Source organism: Ambystoma mexicanum, chromosome 7p (genome assembly GCF_040938575.1).
Source record: "Ambystoma mexicanum isolate Mex_15411 chromosome 7p, UKY_AmexF1_1, whole genome shotgun sequence".
In the NCBI taxonomy this organism is placed as follows: Eukaryota; Metazoa; Chordata; class Amphibia; order Caudata; family Ambystomatidae; genus Ambystoma; species Ambystoma mexicanum.
The window spans coordinates 661851271-661876524 of NC_090939.1; the positions used below are offsets into that span (position 1 = coordinate 661851271).

A 25254-nucleotide genomic window follows, 5' to 3' on the forward strand; every position below is an offset into this window, starting at 1 on the left:
TAGAACTATTCTTAACTGTGCTGAATGCTTTACAAGTTGCAACTTTACAAGTGACTAATCATGCAATAAAAAAAGTCCTTCATACTTTTAGATTGGGCTCGCATCGCGTTTCTTCAATTGGGTTCACCTTTGGGTGATCAATTTTCCACATTTTATCTTTTGAATGGGATTATGCTTCTTTCATTACCACAGAAGTAATGAACGTTTATTACAGAGATAAGCTGCCATATGTATTGGGCACACTGCACATGCTCAGGCAGCATCAATCATGCTTTGTACAGGACAATGCTGTCCTAAATTGGGAACAACTAGCATAGACATGTTGCTACAGAGGCATATGTTGGCCACAACCAGCATGCCAATGTGTTACATCAGTGACAGTGCTGTCTTACACTGAGGACACATTGATCATTAAAATGTGGTGTACTACAATGTTCTTGTCTGCTGTTGGTGACATGGAATGTACATGTTCCCCTTTAGAACTGATTGTAAACGTATGGCTTTTTGGCCACTTTTCCTGCTGTAAAATGCACCATTTCATCCCCATATTTGGAAAAAATTCTTGAGGGGGGAACCCCCCAAACCCTCCCTAGATCGTTATATCTCCCTCGCTACGCTCGGTCGCCCCCACCGTTTCAGTAGAATATCACACACTGGTGGAAGAAATCACAACCAACTAACCTTTGATCACTGTCCCTGACACATCTTTGGGACTGCATGGCTATCACTGCCTGTGATGCAATTGTGTCAAAGGTCACACACCATCGATTTTGAATATACTGCTTTGGGTGAGGGTGTTGACTTTTGGCTCGCCGGCCCTCCGGCACTCCGGGTGACAAAAAGTTCATGCTTCGGCCCCACATTCAAAAAGGTTGGACAAGCCTCATTTATGACAATGCTAGTGCCAAGGATTGTACATTTTTGTTAAACACCAATTCCGAGCTCATGGACAACGCCAAGGGCGTCCATACATGCAACAAATGGACAATGCGGCGAGAGATATTGTATTGACATTCTTTGCATTCTGCTGTCTCTACCTTTTTGCCCTCTTAGCTCAGAGAGCTGCATTATATTACACACACACCCAAGCATATGCCAACATAACACACGTTCCATCAGTGACCGAAGCTATGACTGAACTGGTCACCAGTGCCACCCAAGCAGTAAAAAGGCTCAAGCGAGGGGCTAACACCAATCTCGAACATGTCAATGCTTATATGACAAATTCAGCCCATATCACCAATAACATGTGCTACCAAAGTGGGGAGAGAGACCTCATGTGAGAGCTGTTACGTGTGTTCTTTCATCCCCTTCACCATGAGCACCTCCAGGACATTTGTAGCAACATACATTTCAGCAGCCAGAGCACAATGCCTTAGAGCTCTGCATCACAAGAAGCCAAGTTTCAAGGGAAATGGGCCACACTGCGATAGATGTCACAAAAGACGTTCCCCTACGAGGATAGCTATATAAAGACTCAAACAATGATAGAAGATTATTGGCGCTCAGATGAAATGATACAATATATACTGGACGGCCCAAACCAAGGGGAAGCTAGAGTAGTAACACAAACTGAGATGCAGTGCCCAAAAATAGGGAAAAGGGAAGTATGGGGAATGCAGGGGTGTTAGGAGAGACCTCAACTGTTAGTGTATGGACACGTTTTCACAAGAGAAGAATGGGTATAAGGATTGACAGGATGTAAAGCACAGTCACTCCTGATGGTTCCAGTAGAAGTGGTACAGAAAGAGAACCACGAATGTCTCAAGGAATGGGCAGCAAGTGCTATACTGCTCATGTGGGTTGAAAGCAAAGCATTCCCTCTGCCAATAGTATCACTTGAGAATGCCTCACTGTGTTTCCAGAATGATGGTCCAGTAAAGATTGTGGTGACCAGAGGCTGCAAACAAACATAGAAAATACCTGGTATGAAGGTCAGCAAAGCAGTACTAATGGACCAGTTTTGGGCCTGTAGTTCCAAGGCATACATGCAACGCCCACCAAACTTGGGAGGGGTATGTTCTCTGGTATTGCTGAATACACCAACCTTGGTAGTTCCCCAGAAAGACATGCAAATAGACTGATTCCCCAAGATGGACACACAGCAGAGGAAGAGAAGATCAGTGAAATTGACCATAGTGAAGAGAGGAAATCATGTTTCGTTCAAGATGGAAGACGCCCTTAATGCAATATCACAGGGGCATATGCTGTTCAGCAGGACCTAGATGTTCTTCCCTTTCGATTGTTCCCAGGATCTAAACCAATGTGAATGTCAAGTGGCTCCAGATAAGCAGATGGGAGTTGTTACAGACAATCAATTCAATGGTTAAAGGGTTCAACGCTATAAAGGAAGAACTCAGAGAGTGAGACTCATGACTCTTCAAAATAGATACATCTTAGACCCCCTCACAGCTACGAAGGGGGGCATTTGTACAAATATTGGACCATCCTGTTGTACATATGTACCTGCCTATGATGAAGATAATGGGACCCTTACAGGGGCCATAATGCAGTTGCTGCACCTACATACCAAAATGGAAGAAATAACTAACACAGTGGGGAAGATGACAATTGACTAGCATATATCTTTTCTTGGATCCCGTCATGGATGGCCAATGAACTGAAAGTAGTCATAGCTGCCCTAGTACTAGTTGCATTCTGTGTTATTAGAATAGCTGTAGCACAGTGCAAGAAGACAATAGGGATGAAAATATTATTCGATGTGGAAACTAAAACAAATTAGCAAACACAAACCTTTGAAGTTCTACAGTCACACCTGAAGCAGAGTTTCCTTTTTCCTCCAGGCATGAAATTCTTTTATCCACCAGATCCCTGCAACTATGTGGGACGTTGGGTGTGGTGCAAACCCGGCAGAGAGTGCTGCTTTACGACCTGGAGTGTGGATGAACATGTGAAGTACCGTGATGAACATGAGGGGGGGTGATGAAATTTTTAACCTCAAAACTATGCATCAGAAGGGAGGACCTCCACAGAGTTGTGGTCGATATCTTGACCAGAGGGGGAATTGAAGAGTGGCAGATGAATGTGGTCCTCGTTACACTTGTCCCTCCCTCGTCTCGACATTACAGAAATGAAAGGTGTACATCGTTCTTGGCCCCCTGTTTCCCATCACCACTCTACAGCAAATGTGAGAAACACTATTCATTCAGTCAGCCATACAGACCTTATCCTGATGACATCGTAGAGGAGATAAACTTGCAGACAATGGAGCAATTGGACTGACTGTGACCGTGAAGGGGGCCAATGACCTCACGACTAGGACGAAGACATAGATGCGTTAGACATGAAGCACATACTCCTTCATCACAAAGGTACACAGACAATAGGCTGCATTGCTCAAAGACATGACGAACATGCTTTGACCCACTAAGAGTGAAGACATATACTCTTTTGCTATGCTGAAACATATGACACACCAGAATGAACTTGAAGCTCGCATAATGCAGAACGCAATTAACATTTCACATCATAAGAAACAAAAAGCAAGATGTGCCGCATTGGAGTCGATGTAGAGCACTGGGGAGGATCGACCGAGGACAGAGGGAAAGACCTGACTCACTGATTCAGAAGGAGAACGAAGACCAGACTGCTCATGCAGCCAGTGCACATATTATTGCCAAGGCTATCAAGGGAGGGAGAGTTTCACATTGGCACCCGAAGGTACAGGCAAGGGCAGCTGTAAGATAAGTCTTCTTAGATTAATAAAAAGCAAATGTTGCTGGAAGGACAGGGAAGGTATAACAACTATATGTATAAAGGCTAAAATTCCTCATAAATGTTAAGAAGAAAAATCAAGCCAATGGATCTGAGATGGAAGGACAAAGCCTATTCATTTGAGACAGACAGCGACCTTCATTCCCATCTATCTTAAGACAATATGATACAAAGTAATCCTAGGTTGAAAGCTAAATGTTCTGACTCAAGGCCTAGAGGATCGGAGATGGTAACCTTATTGGTACAGACAACACTGTTGGGGCTGTTCTCATCAGCTTGAATTGTTGCTCATGGGCTGGTAACCTTCCATTGCCTCAAGGCTGAGAAAACCCTCACTGACCAATCCCTACTCGCCTCCCGCACGGGTTCACACTTTGTTGCATCAACCAATTATAATGTACTATCCTGACATGCCTTTATTTACAACATTTACGAGGTGGTGGCAGGTGGAGCCAATCAAAGCACTAACCCCATATGAATGCTATATGTAGCTTACCCCACTAACCAACCCACGTCTTCCTTTGATTTTGTGGAATAACCTGTCATTTCTGACATCATAACCCTTTATATACTGTTGACAAGCTTGTAACCAGTCGAGAGCATTGGAAATCCTGAGATGTGCATTACTCTCCCAGTTTTGACAAGATCTTGTTAATGAAGCAATGTTTTTGACACATTTCTGGACTTTTCCGTTTCTTGGGCATGGGGATTTCCCCGGAACCAGACCTCTTGCTTATCCATTCAGGACTTTCCCACCCCTCCAGTACAGCACCATTCATTTGTGGCAATGGCGGTGATGCCAGGTAACGAGGTTTGAAGGTCAGATAACAGAGGTTTCAGAATGCAGGATGGGCGACTGAAGCTTTATGGTTCTTACCAGACCAATTTAAGAGAGCCCAACACCATTTTATTGTTGTTGAACCTTTGATATTGTTTTTCCTTTTGACTACCAGCTGACTGTTTACATAGGGCAATGAGATTAAAGGTATGGCGTATTCAATTGATTCAATTCCCACGTCATTTGCAGCTTTGCCAATGGGTTTGCTATGTTGGTTCATGTGTTAGGCTCCAGATGGTTTAATTTTATGTGCAGCAGCCCGGAACACCTGTAAGTGTAACATATACTCGAGATGTAGGTGTGTGCCCGAAATCTTGTCTTCATTTTCTTTTTCTAATATGCCTTTGCTGATATATAGGAAGTGCTTTGACCCAACTTCAGGTTTTGTGCCAACATGAAAAGACCAACCCTATATACAGCTAAGAAACCATTAAACACGCACACAAACAGGTAGTAGGGCAGGTGCAAAATCAAATGATACTAGAAGTTTATGGAAGCTGCTGGGAGAACGTCTAATACAAATTGTGTCAACCCCTTCTTTTTTTGTTTACAGGAGGACTTTCTCACAAAATGAGGAACTACTTTTAGAAAAAACCACACTGTGAGTTATCGGCTACCCCTCCCTTTCTTGTGCAAACCAAGTAGTGTGAGAAACCAGAAGATGTCTCACCCGCTAGTCACCATAAATCTGTCTTCCAGGTGGCCAGGACACAGCTATCGCCTTTGGATCCAATTCCTGGGGTTGGACCAGTGCGGGAGGATCACCTGGATGAGGGGTGTTCGGGGAGTGGGAGTGGAACGCCGAATGGTGAGACGTGATATCCTCTGCCCTGTAAAACCTATACCCCAACCTACCAGGAAGGATATTTAGGAACTCAACCTCCCCCCTTTTTACAACATGTGCACTTTCTCATGGACAACACGCTCTGAGAGAAAACGGACTAACACCCGAGCCGTATACCTAGCATATCCCAATACAATGTCGAGGCAACGTCAGGCAATTACTGACCATCACACACACCTGACTTCCATTACACTTCCCCACGCGGATAAAAGGCAGAGCACGAGAGTACACTTTGAGCAAGACAAAGCATACGAGGAAACAGCAGTTCCAAACTGCCCATTTAACAAGAGGAGAAAGATGGCAAAACAGAAGGGGATCACATGGAGGGAACGTCCCTTGACCCTTTTGTTCTGCTTAATTCATGTTTGGTTCAAAATGGCGCGGGTGCACATGAAACTCCTTTGATGCGATTAATGACTCCTACTTCAACCGAATTCAGTCAGAGAAACACTGTTATACTGGGAAATTACACCAGGTTCTTTAGCTCCCTATCGAGCAGCTCCAGAGTCAGCAGGGGTAGACTTGCATTCTAATGAAGAAATCAGATTAGATCCAAGAGGAATAGTTGTCATTGAAACAGGGATTGGAGTACAGATTCCCCCAGAGCATATGGGATGGATTGCCCCTAAATCTGCCCCTAAATCTGGCCTAGCATTGAAGGGAGTTCAAGTGTTGGGAGGGGTAATTGATGCTGATTACCAAGGCGAGATTAAAGTCATCCTAATGAATAGTGGGGATCAATTGTTATCAATCCACAAGGGTAATCGAGTGGCCCAATTGATAGTCATTCCTATTAAGTTGTCCTTGATTAAGAAAGGGGAGTCTCCTACAGTGTTAACTATCCGTGGGGATCACGGTTTTGGCTCTTCAGACAGCATGGTACCAGGTGTGGGTGGAACAGCCAAGTGGTCCACCAGTGCCAGCAGATGTCATTGCATCAGGCAAAGATCAAGTGGTTTTAGTAATGGAGCCTGGTAGAAGGAAATGGCAATATGTACCCACAGACAAATGTTACCTAAGAGAGTGATGTATAACACTGATATCTCTTTTCTGGATTTGCTTTGTAGATCCTGGGTCTGGTTGGTGTGACTGTGGCACTATATGGACTCCATTTGGACAGGTTAAGAAGTCTTCTGTCACCAGAAAAAATGTCACATCTGTGCCAGTGATCAAGGGGATACTGATAGTGATGAATAATGTTGTCCCAAAGCAACCCTATGCCAGTGCCGACAAGCCTGCCAGACCAATCTGTGAATTGCGACAAACACATCAGGTGCAAGTGAAAACAACCTTGATGCCAGTTGCGCAGGAGCCCTTTTTAGGACAGAGAAAACACTCTCCTATGATTACTCAAGAAGAAAATATGTGGACCTATTTAGCACAGCAAGTGCTGAATATATCACACTTTTGTTTATCTGAGGTGCCCAATGCAGAAACTTTATTGACTACATGTTTAGTAGCGGCGCCAACAACTGTTCTGGTTTTAAAGCATATTTTCGGCATCACACATAATGATTCTTTAGTTCAAGACTCAGACATTAGACAATCTTTTTCAGTCTACGAGGATTGCCGATTCTGTCAAGAAACCGACAAGAAGTGGAGAAATTTGACACGTGTGATCACGTACAACGTAACCCAAGGTGATGTGTGTTATATTATGACGTGCAAAGCACAAGAAATTGGTAAATGCAGACAAATAGAGTTGACCGATCAATACAATCATACCACATTTGAGAGGAGACTGTGTTCACGAATGTCAGGCAAATGCACCAGTGTCTTGCAATCATACAGTGATAACTGCTAGTCATTTGAATCATGTGAAACTTCCAACAGGATGGCTCTTTTCATATGGTAACATTACATATACTTATATTCCAGCTAACATTTCTGGAGGTCCATGTGCTTTGACTCGATTAGCACTAGTGATGTTCCCTTTACACTCAGCGATAACTCGAGGTAAAAGGTCAACCTTTGAATCTATGGGACTATCTCCTGACTGTGATTCACATGTACATTTGCTATCAGAAGCTGAGGTTTTAGCATTAACCCTTTCATTAGTAGGTGTTTGGGGTTTAGCTGCTGGAGGTTACAAATCTTTAATGAAATTAGCGTGTTTAGTAGTTAAAAGTCTTAACCACACTTCGCAAGCTTTAGAAGAATTACTCCTTGATAGTCAAGTTATTAGAAAAGCTACTTTCCAGAACAGAGCTGCTGTTGATTACTTATTGCTGAAACATGATTTAGGGTGTAATGCCTTTGAAGGTATGTGTTGCTTCAATTTGAGTGACCACTCACGATCCATTGAAAGTCATATTCGAGGTTTGAGGGATCTCATTTCTCAAGTGTCTCAAGATCAAAACAGAAACTGGTGGGATTGGTTATTTTCATGGATACCTGATATTGGGGGTACACTACGTTATATTTTTGCTTGCATTTTTATTATTCTGTCTATTATAATTGCTTGTTGTTGCTGCCTTCAATGTATTCCCAATTTAGTTTTGACATTTCGTAGGTTTCAGAGACCAGTTCCAGTGCCACCTGGCTACGGAAGATAAATATCCAAAGGGTGGAAGTGTTCTGCTTAATTCATGTTTGGTTCAAAATGGCGCGGGCGCGCGTTGCATTCTGGGAAAGCTCGGAGCCATGTTGGATATTTACTTCACTCCGCAGTGAAAGGCTGCACACATTTTGCTGAAGTGTTAGATTAACAGTGCTGAGACAAACATGCTTTTTCAAACTTTGTATGCAGTCAAGGCCATTTCTCCTGGGAAAAGCTAACGTTGTTATGACTTGCTACTGTTCTCCGTGGAGCATGTTTTTAGAGCAGGGTGGCCCTGCGTTCCTTGGGGGGAGCTCTCGATTGACCCAGCTGGCAACCGACGGCTGTTCCTCAACTGCGCAGGTGCAATTCCAGAAGGTTTGAGAATTAACTCCCCTTTTGTGGAATTCCTATATATGCGGAAACCCGGAGGGTTCAGGTGAGACTTCAGCCAGAGAAGGACGCTCCGTCTGGCCTTCCTGTGAGCTGTAGCACTCTCTTCCTGGCTGCCCCCGGAGTCTTCCAGCCGCTTCTGGATGAGATGAGGACAAGAATTACGCTCACGGTGATGTATTTCTTTTGACTTCTTGACTTCTTCTGCGATCTATGTCCAGGTTAGTTTTATGAGTTATTCTTATGTACTTGCAGTTTTTGAATAAATAGCCGTAAAGAGCTGATTATCTTCTAAAGAGTGCGTGGCTGTGAGTTATTGTGTCTGTCTGTTTATGGGTTGAAGTATTTGCTCTATAATTGCATTGGTGATTTATGGTTGTTCCGTGCACTTTTCAGAGGAGAGCAATACACCTTTCTACAAGGAAACGTTACTTTCACAAAGCCTCGAGAATAGAAAGCGTAACACCAGGAAACTAGACTGAGGAATCCTGCATTGTGTGTCAGAGGTACCCGGGGACCTCCCGCATCGATAATCAAGGCCAAAATTTGCAAGCAGCAACATTGTATGGCGAGCACTGGAAAGAACATGGTATGAAACGCATGTGATAACCACACAAGTAAAGTTGAACTGGAGATGAGTAATTGAACTTTGAAACCAAGATACAATACCTTTGACAGAGTGGTCCGGCACTGCATAGGTGTTCAATCGAAGGTCTCTGTAAGGTATCCAGCTGAGATTTTACAAAAGTGAACGAGTGGCAAAGGATTGTGAATCGAAGCAGTCGTGCGACAGGTCAAGCAAAATCCACCGCACAATCAAAAGTCTTCGATGTTGATACAGTAAAGAAAGTTTATAACAAAGAAGATAAAGTTGGTCCGAGCCTGGCAGTGGGAGATCAATTGAAAGCTTTGGGTTAAAGCATGTCTGTGTTACAGTAGATAAATTGGACTGAGCCCGGTGGAGGGAGACTGATTGAACGTTTTTGCGTCAAGTGGATCTGAGCCCGGCAGAGGAGGATCCGGGATGAACCGTGAATCACCCGAGAAATTGTATACGTGAAAATCCTAAGAACATTGTGTTAAAGTGAATCTGAGCCCGGCCGATGTGGATGCGAGATGAATAGTAAATCACCTAAGAAATGTGTGTATATGTGACGTACAAAAAGGAAAGGAACTTTATTGTTTGCTTGTTCCATCAGGCCCTCTCAAAGAAGAGACTTTGAATGGCAAAGAGACTTTGGCAGAGAAGGCCATGATGTTGAAATTTTTAACTGCACCCTCATGCTAGAGAAGCCAGAGACTGTGCTGAGCTCGAGTGTGCCGTCTTGTCCCGTGCTGAAATTGTGGAGCAGGGAAGCTAACGGCTTTAAGATCCTGATATCATTTCTTGAACACTTTTCTTTTGCGTAACATTGTTTCCTACACTATTTGTATTTAGTGGTAAGGATTGGTAATATGTTTATTAGTATAGGCCCTTTTATTTTGACAAGCCTTCACTAGTACTGCGTTATTATTATTATGGTGTAGCTTGCTCCCATCTTTAGATTTAGGATTAGATAGGCGTTTGACAAACCCAATTGAAGTTCAATAAACACCCGTGAACTGTGGTCACTTGTATCTGTCTTACTGTTGAAACCATGCCTTCCTTACAGTAGCCAACTCTGGAAAATGTGCAGAATTTGTTTAGTAACTGCACTATTGGCAAAAATTGGCAGGTTGAAAACATCAAAATCCCCAGGCCCAAATGGAATAAATAGCCAGTATAGTGTTAAAATGTGACCCCGAATCTTGGACTAATATTTTGGAAATCCTGTTGGCCAAGGTCATAAGTACAGGCAAGATCCCACGATCCTGGCAAACGGCGATCTTTAAAACAGTTTAGAAAAAAGGTGATCATATGGTACCTGGAAACTAGAGATTCTTGTCTATATTAGACATCACAGGCAAGATATTCACCTCGTTCATTTTTTACAAACTCCAGAAATGGGCTGAGGCATCTGGATTAGGTGAAAAGTTCCAAACAGGATTCACATCGGGGTCATCAACTACTCACAATTTGAGGCTCATGGTTTTTTTGGAGGAAAGAGCCGAGATAAAAACAAATCGAGGCCTGTATGCTCTTTTTATTGATGTCCAGGCGGCCTTTCACTCTGTGAGCAGAAAAGACTATGGGCCTCCTTATAAGCTTGGCTGTAACCTTGCTGGAAATTACTGGGGAATTCCGACCCCGCCAGACCCGTTATTTGCCCATTCAAGGGCGCTGGAAAAAAGATGCTACCCATTCCCATTCGGCCCCATGGGGCTGAATGGGAATGGGTGGTTGGATGCACTGGCACCGTTTATAACGGTGCCAGTGCATCCGACATGCTGTGCTCGCGGCCGCCGCTCTGCCTGCCAGGTCCAACCTGGCGGCCAGAAAGGCACCCGCAAGCACAACTTGTAGTTTGCCGGTCCAGGAACTACGGTACCGGCTAGCTTACTGGTGTTGGAGTTCCCAGACTGGAAAACTTATAATGAGGTCCTATGGCTTACATTGGAGGCCTGTGGATGCCCAAACTACATCATGCTTTTCTTAATGCAATTCCATCAGGGTAATGCAGTCCAGGTTAAGTTGGTTAGGTCTGGGGCTTTGACAGGCAATAACAAGAGGGATTAAGCAGGGCTGTGTCCTGACTGCGCTGTTGTTCAACCTGTACCTGGCTGACCTCTCAAAGTTTTTACTTAGAGTTTCAGGCTGCCCTCCAACAATAGGAGCTCATCACTGTGTATGCCTAACGTACGCAGATGATCTGGTGGTTTTTGACCACACTTATTCTGGGTTCTCTAGAACAGCCAGAGAATTGTGAAAATATGCTGAAGTAAACAAATTAAGCATAAATAGAAAGAAAACCCAGATCATCAGGTTCGCGAAAAGGCAGAGAAGGAGAACTAGGTTAACAGTGAGGGGAGATAACATTGATTATGCCCACTCTTATAGATACCTGGGTGCGGAGCTAGAGGCACGTCATCGGTATGCAGAATGTATAACTTCTGGTAGTAGAAAGGCATTAATACTCACTGCTCTGCTAAGGAAACACACTTGGCACACTGGAGGTTTTACGTTAAAAGGTACTAGGTACCTTTATAAACAGTGCTTTAATCCAGCGATTGTTCAAGGGTTAGAAATCCTCATTATAGCTGATATGTCATTGTTGCAAAGAATTGATGGTCACTTTTGGAAGCAGATATTGGGACTCCCAAAGTGTATTTCAATGGAGATATTGAGACTCGTGTTGTGCCTTGTTTCCATGGAAGCCACTGTTATGAAGAAATTAGACCTATTATACATCAAAGCCATGACCAATCCCAAATGGCAATTGTTTCATAAGCTTGGCTTAGAGATGAAAACAAAGGGAATATCCAATTGTGTCAGGCTAACCCTATAATTATTTATCACTGTCGTATGGCATCCAGACTGCAACAAAGATTACTTTGATTTAAAGACAATTTGAAAGAAAATTGGAGCACTGTGATTGGTGCTGAAATTTCACTCATTTAGCATCACTAAAATCTTGCCTACATGTAGCAGATGTGTTATCCACATATATGAAACCTCAACCATACCTTGTGCAATTCCGTCCAAGAATGTACATTGATTTGTTCTACTACTTCGTATCAATAGACTTCCCTTGCTTTCAGTACTGGGACCTGCTTCAAAACTGCATGTTGCAGATAGCGGTTGTAAAATCTGTAGGATACCAAAGATACTAGAAAAGGCTAGGCATGCATTAACAGGGTGTTGTAAACTACGGCCAAAGTATATAAGGCATTTTGGAGAATAGGTTTATGACATATTAAAGATACAGCATTCTGGAGACTATCCATGAATACCACAAGCAACAGTATGCATATAGCAGATAATAAAACGTTGAGTAAGACTGGTTGTCAGTGCGCTCTAGTCCTAATAGTAGAATAATGGGCATGCTGCGCAGCTAGTAGAATGAGGCTCTACTCTTAGCCTCACAAGGTATACATGATATAATGGATAAGTGCTAGTAAATTGTGCTCGGCCCAACAAATTGTATCAAGAAATATTGGGCAGTGATCTTTTTCAAAAATGGATGCTTTAATGTAGCACCCTCTTCTGCAAATACAGCCCACACGTGTTTCGACTTTAAGTCTTTTTCAAGGCATTGGCCACTAAGTGCATGTCCACTTATGCCTTGGCAATTTCTTCTGATTATGATGGCGATCTGGTTTGCCTGTTTTAAAAATTAATGGTTTTTGTTTGCTGGAATTTCAATATACGAAACCGGTAGTGTTGTGAACATGTTGTTGGGGCGAGCGCGATTTACTAGCACTTATCCACTATAGTATGCATATAGCAATGTATGAGTATGGTTGATAGCCTCCCAACTCTTACACGTAGAATATAAACTGACCATTGAAACCAATTGATCATGAATATGGAGCAACAGAGCTGTACATTTCTGTGAACATTTGTGAGAAATTATTTGCACTGTTTTGCACTTTTCTTCTCTCGAGTTATGAGCTGTGAGTATGAATTTGTATTTGAAATTATGAAATTTAAAAATGTGTATTTGGAAGTTATATGAATTGGTTTTAAAAAGAAAATATTGAATAGTTGGCTTTAATAATATTTTATGTATAAAGTTTTAAACTATAACACATTAATAGTAACAGAGAAAGCTAATTATTTCTGAGAAACTGGAGATTAAAAATAATGTTTTCAGTGAAAATAATAGGACCGTAACGAATGTTGAAAATGGTAATAATGCTGAATAACCTCCACTGACCACCCGCATCTAATTTTAACAAACCGTTTGTGGTTACTCGTGGAATGACGACACAAAATACTTGTCATTGTATATTCACTTTAAGTCCTTTTTCTCTCCAAAATGGAAATGTAATTCTTCACATGGACATCGAGGCATTATGAAAAACAAATTCCTCTTTCATATACACATCATGCTAAGGCGTTCTAGTAACGGGTGTCGCTGGACAAAGATCAGGCACCTTTGGAAGCCCATTGACAACATCACATGACTTTTCAAGACATCTTCATTTCCTTTTTGTTTGAAACATTGGGGAAAGCTCTCTAATGTGTAACCACAGGGTGGGTATGCTGTTTATTTGGTACTGTCCAGCCTTGTATTCCACTTGTACTCCCCTAAAGTGTTCATATTCTTGAATCAATCTGCTGAGGCCCAGGTCTCCAAGGACAACTGAATCATGGGTACATTCAAATCTTTTAAAAAGTGTTTTTTGTGAAAGGGTTTTACCAACACAAATCACAGCATTAGAAGACGTCTGGGTCAATCAAACAATTGAAACACAGTTAAACCGTACAATGTCCTGTGCACCTCTCCCCCGCACCTTTACTTTGTTTAATATCTCTTGATATATATAAAAATATACAACCTATATGTAATAAGATCGTCAAAATTAGGGTGTGCCTAGTGTGTTGTCCACGTTTCTAGTACTGTTTACCCTCACGGGTTGGTACCATAGCCACACACGAGCACCCACGAACACTAGAATGTCATTCTCGACTATCAGCGCTTTAACAGACAAAGCAGCTACAACTTTGGCCTTCTCAGGTGATGAGGAGACAAGAATACTGGGTTTAATATCAGATACTAGTAAAGATACACCAACTGGAGAGAACCCTGAACGGCTTATCCATAAATTAGAACGACTCATCAGACGAGAGATTTCTCAAAAATTACATGCAACAACCCTCGCCCAGTACTATAAGTGTAAACGGATTCGAAGAGGACTTAGAGTTTATCTTAGACCTACCCTTTGCAAAGAGAATAAAGATTTCGTCATCAGATGGGAGCAAGTCTTGAACAAGTGCTCACTAGACCTAATATTGTTAACCATTGAAGAATTGGCAAAATCCGTTTCCAACTTTAAACAAGAGATTGATGACATCACATCCCAACTGGCTAGATTCAAAACTGCAACGGAATTGAAACAAATTTTGGAAGACACTAATACAAAACTTGACAGTTATAAAAAAGACATCGAACAACGAAAAATAAGAAAGTTTAGAAGGGATACACTAGACTACGCGAGGGACATTGTCTACTCGTGGCAGGAATTCTACACGAATAACCGACCACCACAACATAGGCCACCAAGACAACCGCAGCCCACTAACAACACAGAGAGCAGTGAAGCGGAGAACTGGAAGAGATTCCATCCACTAGCAAAAGCGGGCCTACCGCAGCATCTCAAGTGATACCACCTACGATACCTTCCCAAAACCAACCGTCTACACCTTTTTTAGAGGGAGGAAGACAAGAAGAGGAAAGAAGAAAACCAAGACAGAAGAAGAAATAAAACAGAATCTGGTCATTAATATTTCCTTAAATCACTGACAACAACACAGATTCAGACATTGAATCAAGGGGTCTCATTTATTCCTACAAACAACACCTCTTTCTTTGAAGACGAAGTTAATCTTTTCAAACTCATCCGCAAAATGGAACTGAAAGTTTTTTTCCACAATATCGAAGATACACTGCAACCACAACCAAAATCTAAATTTTTAGAACTCAAAAACAAAAGCAGTTTTCATCCTCAAGTGAACCATCCTTTGATTAACTTGTTTAAACAAAAGACTACAAGAGATCTCAAACGACTAAAATATGGCCAGCCAAACAAAATGAATATTCGTAAACATCAGATGGAAGCCATTAAACAATTGGTCCAGGACAGTAGTCTAACATTAAAACAAGCAGACAAAGGAGGAGCTCTAGTCCTAATGGATACCACGATGTATAACATAGGATGTCAAAAACTCTTAGACGATATTAGGACATACATACAACTAGATGGAGACCCGGTAAATTAAATCAAAGAAATTATCAAGAAGGTGGTTGACAAAGCATCAGACATGGATTGTATCACAGACAAGACAGCTGAATTTTTGATACAAAAATTTCCAGTGACTCCGGTTTTCTATGGATTACCTAAAATCCACAAAAATGCCACCGACCCTCCCTTCAGACCCATAGTCGCGGGGACAAAAAGTATCTTTCAGCCGTTAGCCATATATTTGGACACGGCACTACAGCCAGCTGTACAAAGCACCCAAACCTATCTAAAGGACACACCCAGTTCCTGAACATCATCAACTCTGTTAATCTCACAGAGGAGAGCCCAATTCTTTTCACAATGGACGTGAACAGTCTATATACCTCAATACCACACAGAGAAGGGATAGAATCATTAGAATGGTTTCTACTAGAAAACAAAAACGTCAACATTCACAAAGTACTAGCTATAGAATTAATCAACATCATTCTATATAACAACTACTTTAGACATAATGGAACATTTTATTTACAAATTTCAGGAACCTCAATGGGTTCATCAGTGGCACCTTCGTATGCCAACATATTCATGTACCAATTTGAAATGAAATTTGTACTACAAAACCAACAGTGGAAAGACAAAATTAAATGCTGGCAATGATACATTGACGACACTTTTGGAATGTGGCTAGGCACAGAAAGTGAACTTCTCCAATTCTGGAAATACTTAAATACCTGCAATGAAAGAATCGGGTTCACAATTGAAATTGGGAAACCTTCAGTTAATTTTCTGGATGTTACAGTGGAAATACATGGACCAGGTCTTAAGACAAAAATATACAGGAAACCAACAGATGTTAACAGCTGCTTACATCATAGCAGTTTTCATCCGAAACATTTAAAGGAGAACCTCCCCTACAGCCAACTTTTAAGGGTGAAACGTATTACATCTGATATTACCACATTACAGATGGAATATGAAACCATGCGGAATCGATTCATTGAAAGAGGTTACCCAGGAGAAACATAACAAGAACCGAATCACAGGAAAGAAAAGAACTCCTAGCAAGCAACAGTAAACCAGTTCCCAAAAATTTGATTCACTCACTGAAATACTCTAGACAAAGCTTTCAAGTCAAAAGAATAATACACAAAAACTGGGACCTGATTAAGTCAGATAAAACCTTACAAGAATTGTTTCCAGATCCCCCTATGATGGCATACAAACGAGGAAGAAATCTACGGGACCAACTCATTAAAGCAGAAAGGCCAAAAAAAACACTGCAAACAACATTTTCTAAACAAAAAGCAGGCACATTTCCATGTCTCCACTGCCAACATTGCAACAACATCATTAAAGGAGAATATGTACGACATCCCAATACAGGTAAAAAAAATCAGTCTGAGATACTATGCTACATGTGACAGCAAAAACGTCATCTATGCCATCCATTGCCCCTGCGGAGTCTATTATATAGGAAAAACCAACAGAAAAGCCAAAGAAAGATGGACAGAGCACAAGTCTTCCATAAGAACAAAAAATATCAAATCTCCTGTATTTAGACATTTCCGAGACCATAACCACAACATCTCACAGATGAAAATGATCATATTGGAAGTAATACACCCACTTCGAGGGGTGGCGATTTACAAAGACAACTTTTACAAAGAGAACTTTTTAGGATCCAACGGCTTGACGCAATGACACTGTCATGATGCCTACCCCCGGAGCACCAGGCCAGGCCAAGCACACCCGGAAGCAGGCATCATGCCCTCGGGTAAAAGCCCAGCGGCCCCTTATAGGGGCTCTTTGGACTCAGTCCTGGCGCCTTTGGCGCCAGGCTCATGTTCGACATCAGTCCTTGCGCCATAGGCGCCAGGCTCATAAAGGGAGGTGTTTTGTGTACTTACCTGATGCAGACCATGCTGCACGCTTCAGGCCTCCCTGAGACCTGAAAGGGACTATTTTTTCATAGGGACTATTTTTTCACTCGGGCGTGGCCAGGGAAGGATACATACCTAGTTGGGGAAGGATACATACCTGGGACTTCTTTGGATGCTATTTAAGCCACGCCCAGACAGCAGCTCATGCTTCGCGTTGTTCTGCTTCCTGCAGCTTAACGCTCACCGTGTCTGCTCCTGCTCCTGGACTCCAGCCACGCCCGCCTCGAACCTGGAAGACCTGCAAGGAAGGAAGAGAAGAGAAAGGTGAAAACCAAGGACTATTTCAAACTTCTTACCTGCATCCAGAATCTTCTCGCCAGCATCCCTGAAGAAAGGCTTCCATTTAAAAGCATCGCGTTGCTTGCTGCAGCGCCACGCTTCACTCACCTGTCCTCGAGACATCTCCCGGCTCCATCGCGGCTGTCAGCATTGGACGCCACATCTCTGCACCTAGGGGAGAGAGGAAAAAACAAAAGGTGAGCAGAAGGAACACAGAAGGAAAGCCTGATTAACAGCCATAATACTTACCGGCTTTTCTTCCACATTTCGGGTCGGCGCCGCCCCGTTGGCAGGTACCATACCCCGGCCCCTATGGGGAAAGGACAAGAGACATTTCTGGGGAATGATAAGGACATTTAGAGGGATCACCCTCATCACTACTCACCTCAGCAGTTTAACCCCTCGACGCATCGCCTTCATTCTGCACCCGAAATAAAGGACAGATCACAGGTTAGAAAGACAACATAAAGGGGGCCTCACTTGAACTTTGAACTTTCATACTTACGGCGCATCGCTCAGGAAAGTCAAGTGGATTTTGCCAGCGCCATTCTGAAAACCAGTGAAGTAACTGGACGAACGCGCGCCCCTGCACTAGAAGCAGGATGGAGAGTTCATCCTTCCAAACCATAAGGTGAGCTTAAACCGGGGTTTGGAGGAAGTTAGAGAGGAACGAAGGGGGAAAGGGGGGAGCTAGCACACTATTCTGCAGACTGTTAATCCCCTTTCTCATCTGCAGAAGGATATTCCTACGGGCCAGGCAAGCACGATTTGGAGGTCCTGTCCAATCGGTGTTCCGGGTCCTGCGCATCACGCTAGAAGAGGCCACAGCAATCCAGACTAGACCAGCGCCCCCGTGGGAACCAGGTGAGCGTTACAGACACCACTAGGCATGAATGAGGACTATTACCTTGGACCATTCCTCTAAAGTTTAAACATCTATGAAAGTAAACCAATTGCTGCTACCTGATTAAACCTTATAGGTTACTATTGCTCCTTTGTTTTTAAATAGATTCTCCCATCAAACATAGCCTAGCATTACTGGGGTATCAAATATTTGATTAAAAACCTTTATTTTCTCTGCATATGAGTGTTTTAGTCACATTATCTGCTGTCAATTCACTTGTGATTTTCATCTTCAAGAAACTGCTTTTAGTGATGCTTTTGCTTTAGATTGTACACCCATACAATTGGGGTAGTGTTAACACAATGGCCTATATTTGTCAAAAAGGTTCACAACATGATAAAAAGTGTATAATGGTTTACACAAGGTCCTAGATTTGTCAAATAGGCCAATCACATGTTTTAATGTGGATAATGGTCGACACTAAGATATCCATTTCTTTAACCATTAATAATCAGGCAGGTACTCCATGACTATTTTGCGTCTATGACCATGTGACCATGTAGGTGATTCTACTTATTAGGTTTAACACCCTCATTTACTCAAGCATGTCCTGTGGACCTTTGAAAAGCAGACAAATAGACCTCACATTTACATCCGATAAAATTTAATTTGTATTTTTAGTCAAACGTGTAAAGCATGACGTTAGTTAAAATACAGACAGCCATTTGCACCAAACCTATCACTGGCTTATCTTCTTCATTCTCCCCTCTAAGTGTTTTAACACACATATAGAGATTTAACTTGGTTGACGTACAACGCAAATGTGCGATTGACGTCACTAAGTTAGAGTCATTACCTATAATGTGACATGCACCTTTTCCACCTTCATTGGAATTGTTTCCCACTTATTTTCTATCTGTAACAAGACGACATGCCCCTTGGGGCATCTGATCGCCTAATATTACATGTTGATTACATAGACACCTTTATTTTCACGTTGCACGCGCACGCGCGAACAACGTCACTCACTCAATATATAAACAACAGTGACGTCACTCGCGCATGCGCGAATGACGTCAGCTTGTCCGAAAGGTACATAAAGACGAGTTCCATCACAAAATGGCAGACGCCTCCACAGCCTTCGCCGGTCTGGATGTTGCTCCATTTTGGGACCTGTAAAATAAGAAGAGAAGTAAGTTGACTTGGACTTTATCACTTTTTTGGTATCACTTAGTTATGGAGAATCGAAATAAGATACTTACTATTTTCAATCTGGCCACATAGCCTTAACTTGTTCTATGCCAGGTACTTTGGGGAATAAAGCTCTGCTTCTTCCAAATACTTTTATGTAGAATCATAATAAGAGACTAACCTTTTCCATTCTGGCCACATAGCCTTTACTTCGTCCGTGACAGCTTTTCTAAAAAAATACCCTGCTTCCACTATACTTACCTCTACCACCTTGGTTTTTGTGACCTTTGACTGGTCAGCTCTACCATAGGACCAGTTGTTCAACCTAAGACTTGTAAGTGTGTTTTCACTTATACATATACCTGACAACCAGTTACCTATATTCTTGTCATTAAGACAGTGTATTTCTCCTTATCTGAATATTGCTTCTTAGACCAGATCTCACGACAGGTCAAGAACAAACTTTGCGAAATCATCTCAGGAACACTTTCATCTATGGCCATACAAGACACTCCATCTTTTTTGGCCTATTTTAAATAGGTAAGAACAACTAGCTGTAATTGTTCCCTATGTGACAACTTCAGTTTATCCATTTTTGTTCAAAAACACTTAGAGCATTGAAGTATTCTCTCCGTGAATAGCATATACAGGCATTTAACACCAGTAATAACCTGGTTGTACGAAAAATGTATCTGTTTGATTCAAATTAAGAGATTTAAGTTTTTGTCAATTTTTGATAACGGTTTCACTCTAAAGGCTGTTAGACACTCTAAAATAATTCAGTCCATTTGAACTATGCACTGTACACTTTAAGTCCAGGATCTGAGTGTTGACATGTAACTCAGAGATGTCCTTGAATTGATGTTGTTTTGAAATTGTTGCTTTTGAAATTGATTATTGACTAAAAATATTATATTGTTTAAATTTAAAATGTTTCTTTTCTTTATAGAAATGTTATTCTTGAAAAAATGCCCCTGATGAAGAGTTGTTTGCTACTCGAAACGCGTTGGGCCTACCATCCTGTATGAATAATAAATCGTATTGTTTATGAATTTATCCTTCAAGTTGTCAAAATTTAATTATTTGGTGAAATTTTGAATATATATCTAAAATGCCTTTAAAAGACTTTTCATCTTTAACGATTCTCTAATCACCATTAGGCTTTGGCCTTTTAGATAGTGTGCAGGGGACGAAGCTTTCCTAATAGGAAAACACTCTCTTTTATCCAATGTCCTGTCACAATCCAGATATCCATTAATTTGTGGCTGGTAAAAATGAGCAATTGTATTTAATAAATTACTCAAGGAAAAGGATCTGTGCTATTTGATTTGCATGTAATTTTGCTGTATGGCTAGGAAGGTGAGCAGGAAACCTTTTTTATATTTTAATGCTTTTTCTTCATTGAATTGTTCAGTCAAATAGTTTACAGTGGAGTCACACTTCCACATACCACTGTGCTCAGTCATTATCTGTTCCCTTTACATCAAGGGACTGGGACGCTCCCTTACCTTTAGATTGTATAATGGGAGAGCAGAGCCGTCTAGAGATGGTGGTTTGGGGCAGGGGCAAAAGGGTACACTGCCCTGGGGCCCGTTGCGTTCTAGTGGCCTCGGACTGGGCCAAACCAGAGCAAACGCCTATTGAAGAATCAGCAATTTTGAGAGGCGAGTGGGCCCCTGTGCTGCTTCATAAAGAAGCATCACCTCATAAAAAAATGCCCAGAGTTCTATGTGGGCACAAAAGAATGTGCCTGTTAGATGTTTCATTTCTTGATCTCTTGCTGAAACACTGGTACATTAACAGTGATCTCAAGCATTGGCACTCGTGAGGCACATTGACAGTGATTACCAGCATTAGCACTGAAGTTGCGTCTGAGTGTTGCAGCACACAAAACCTCTGAGATGCTAAGCAGTGCTTTCTTCCCATGGTCCAGAATGGAGACGATGTCTCAAGGCACTTTGAAATGTAACGCTTGTGAAGTGAGGGACTTCCAGGAGTCAAGGTGAGTTTCCTCAAAAAGGCCTTTATTTTCATGAAAGACAGAAACCCTCCTCCTGCAGATGAATCTCAGCATCAGGAGAGTTGCTCACATGTGTGTACAGACAGTGGAACCTTGTGAAGATTCCAGATCTCCGGGGAGACTACAAAACATGTTTGTTGTGATTTGTTTCAGACATGGCAACAACAGCAAGATGCAATTTCAAATAGGGCACGAGGGCACAACATGTTTATACATACAGTTGGTGGAAGTACCACAACATGTTTATTTACAATATTGTGTATGCCCATACATGATAATAGCATCATAACAAGTTTATTTAGAGCAGTTACAACTCTTAAAACGCATCTCAATTAACAGATATCAATGTCCATATAAGGTAGATATGTATTTACCTTAATATCATGCTAACTATCACCAAGCTCTTGAAATACATTCCTGTCCAGAAGCCTTCTGACTGCAATACACAATGAAAGGTTTCAGGGCCAGAGGGAAACATAGCCCCTACTTTTTCTTCGTTTCGCATTGCTTGTTCTAAATAATACAAGTAGTCTTGATAACATATCTTTGTCTGGTTTTGGTAGACTTTTTTTCTAATGCGAGTCCTATGGCAATCCTGAGTACAACGTTCTGTGCAGTCCCCCAGAAGACCTGGCCCTACTATACCTCTGTGTACAGGCCCTGGGCACCACCTTGTAAGTGAGTTCAATCTGGCACTTCACCTAAGTAAATTCCTAGCATGGGATGCACAACTGAAACCCTTAATTATTTATTTGTGTCTATAAGTTCTTTTATTCAGAACGATGTACCACTTATATCACGCCCCTCTCATTTAACCCCCCCCCCCCCATCCCTCAGTCACACTGAACCAGGAATCAGGCTGGTTTGCAAAGTTAAAATATTTATTATGTATTGCACAATATAGATCACACTATTTTTAGAAATACTGAAAATGGTTTAATTCACTGAAATTGTTGAAATACTAATGGGAGCCGCTTTGTATGGGTTCAGACAAACACTAGCAATGATTTGATAGTAATAAGCAAGTTGAAAACTTAATTTTGAGGTCGAGTGCAATGAAAAGCTATTTTACACGTTATAGATTTTAGCCAAACGAAAAATGTGCGGCAAACTTTCCATGCGCTGTAAGCACGATTGAGGAACAACTATAATGAGTTAGTTCAGATGTAATGCTTAGGATGTTAGCTACACGTAGACACTTAAATTGCGTTTCTAGCATAAAAGATGAAGTTATGGGCGTTTTTGTGGAGGTCGTTTTTTCAGAAATAGGCAAAATGTAAAACAAAGATGCGCTTTTAAAATACAAACAAGGTTTCTTTACACTAGGGATGGACTATGAAGATACAAACTACACGACAGCACAACCACCAGACCAGGACGTCTCCGATCAGGTTTTTGCACGGCGAGACGCTTGCCTTCTTCAGATGAATATGTCAGCGCAAAAATGATTTTAACAATATTATTACAGAAGGACTATGAGGTAAGAGAGAGAGTTCAGGCAAGACGAAAAGGATTTCTAGCAATACAGTTCTGGATATAAGATTTGATTTGATTGTGATAGGGATGACTATGGACAGTACATAGGCTAGTGACAATCCTGTACTATGGATAATCACTACCAATGTTTTGAATGGAACCGTCAAGGATTCTGGTTCTGGTCAGGGATTTCTGGGACAGTCTGATGGGAACACCAAACTGGTCTGGTTCAGCGATCAGAAAGGCGCTCTGGACACCGCATGGCAGGACTGGACAGCAAAGCGCTCTGGTCTACACAGCACAGCACAGCCCGGCACCAGATTGGGATTTAATCTGCCCTTCTGGTTATGAAGATAATTCTTTGGCAGGAAAGCAGTTACAGCACAGCCTGGCTGCTTCTTTGGTTTCCCCTTTAAGTTGAGGGATGGGTTCTGGAAGTTAGGTCCAGCTGAAAGTGGTTCAGCTATGCTCTGAGCCTTTCTGCTTGCAAAGTTTTTGGAGTCTGGAACAAGGAGTATGGATGGATCTCCTTCAAAGTGCTTCGCCAAATTCGGGATGGTGGGTGGATCAGTGTGTTTTTCTAGGTCCTCAGCTGTCTCTATTTATGTGTTTGATAAAGGGGTGGGTATGCTGAATTATCCTAGGTGCACCCCCTAGGTACTCTATTGGCTAAAGTCTGTTCTCTCCCTTGATTGGAGGAGAAAACAGAGTGTCATCATGATGATGTGGTTTATGAGGCAAAACACCCCCCGTTTGCCTTTTGCTCATAAAATCTATTTTTGATATAATACATCTTTACATGTGTACAATCTTTATACCAATAACATACATAGATCACATATTTTGTGGAGCAAACCCTCTTCCAATCCTCGTTGCGGTGGGATCTTGGGTCTGAATTTGACAAATCTTTGCACTTTTTGTCCAGGACACAATATCTGATTTGTCCAGAATTTTGTACATATGTGCGCATGATATCTGGGCATAATCGTGTAAAGTTTTGTGCTTCTGACATAAATACAATTGCTACAAAACCAGAATTTTCACTGTGCCTTCTCAGAACATCACACAGATTTCTGGCACCTCTTAAAATGTGCACAAAAAAATCACATTAACACTGCTACTAATTCTATAATTTTTACAAATTCGCACAGTCCTTTATCAGTCTTTTTAGAAATATGCTTTCTGTCCTTTGTGAATCAACAAAAATGTCTGTCTCTGTCTCCATCTTGCAGATCAAGAGCAATCCCCGCCTTCTTCCTCTGGCAGACGCCACTGTTGACACTTTACAATCTGCATATCCTTTCAGCCAAAGAAGGTTCATTGTCTCTCCCAGGAGCAGCCCCAGTGCCCCTCCCCTCTTAATCAACACCTGAATGTGAGTTCCTGGTCCAGAGAGCAGAAGGGAGGTGCCTTGCCCAGTGGGGGGAGTTGCTTTGTAGTTTTGGCTTGCATCAGGCTTACTTTAAAAGTCACTTTGTTAAATTTTTCTTTGTTGAAAATAAACTTGCAATTTTAAAACGGGCAACCAGAACTCTAATTCCAGCCTCTAAACCATGGAGATTAAATAGTTGCAACCTATATTACTTTTGATAGCAGGTCACTTAATTTATAGACATTTTATTTCAATTGCACAAGTTTAAGCTTCTGATGCAACTAATGACAGCTGTCATACAGGCGGCCTCTGGTAGTGCGCCCATATTTTGACAGATTTTCACAGGCAAGCACACTTTACTGTGGATATTTTGATGATAGATTCTGCTTTTCCTGACATTGTGTGTTCATAATGATTCCTTAAATGAAGTGGCAGGTAACACCAGCAAAGATATTGGATGTTTTGTGGTGTTTTGGTCCGGTATTTTGTATTTTCAGCAACCAAGAAAAAGGGATTTAAGACCAATTTCTGGGTTTCTTTCAATAAAGCACTGTCTTTCCTGCAGTGTTCATTTTTACTTGGTGGGCAGCCCAGTAACATGTTTCAGCAGTGAGGTCTCCATTTCACCACTGACAACAGGCAAAATAGATTTGGCAGCCATCTTTCCGTGTTTCAAAGCGCAATTTCCAGGGGTTTTGGCGCGCATGGGGTTTTCGTGGCCATTTTGCTGATTCTGGTGCCACCAGCACACAGTGATGCCGCAGGGCAGAGCAGAGTGGGTTAAAACATCCCACAACCTGAAGACGGCATAGGTCATAATTGTATTAGCAGGTAGACCTCCCTCCAGTTAGATGATGTGGACTCCCAAGTTTGTGGCCATAGATGAACAGGAGAATTAATTTGATTGAGGTTTGTTACTTATCAGTGGATCCTACTTTTGTTTGCTTGTATAGTT

At 41.9% G+C, this 25254-nt stretch overlaps 1 long non-coding RNA gene across 2 annotated transcripts in view; it reads left to right on the forward strand.

Moving 5' to 3' along the window:
- LOC138526239 (uncharacterized) overlaps positions 1-24692 on the forward strand; it is a 102389-nt gene extending 77697 nt beyond the window's left edge. Inside the window, exons 3-4 of one of the 2 annotated variants that reach the window (XR_011283525.1) lie at positions 5127-5381; positions 6485-8641. This is a non-coding gene — a long non-coding RNA (uncharacterized lncRNA). Of the gene's footprint in view, positions 1-5126; positions 5382-6484; positions 8642-22777; positions 22932-24159 lie in introns of those variants that run through there. The other variant, XR_011283526.1, reaches the window with a different exon arrangement.
- Positions 24693-25254: the final 562 nt, after the last annotated feature.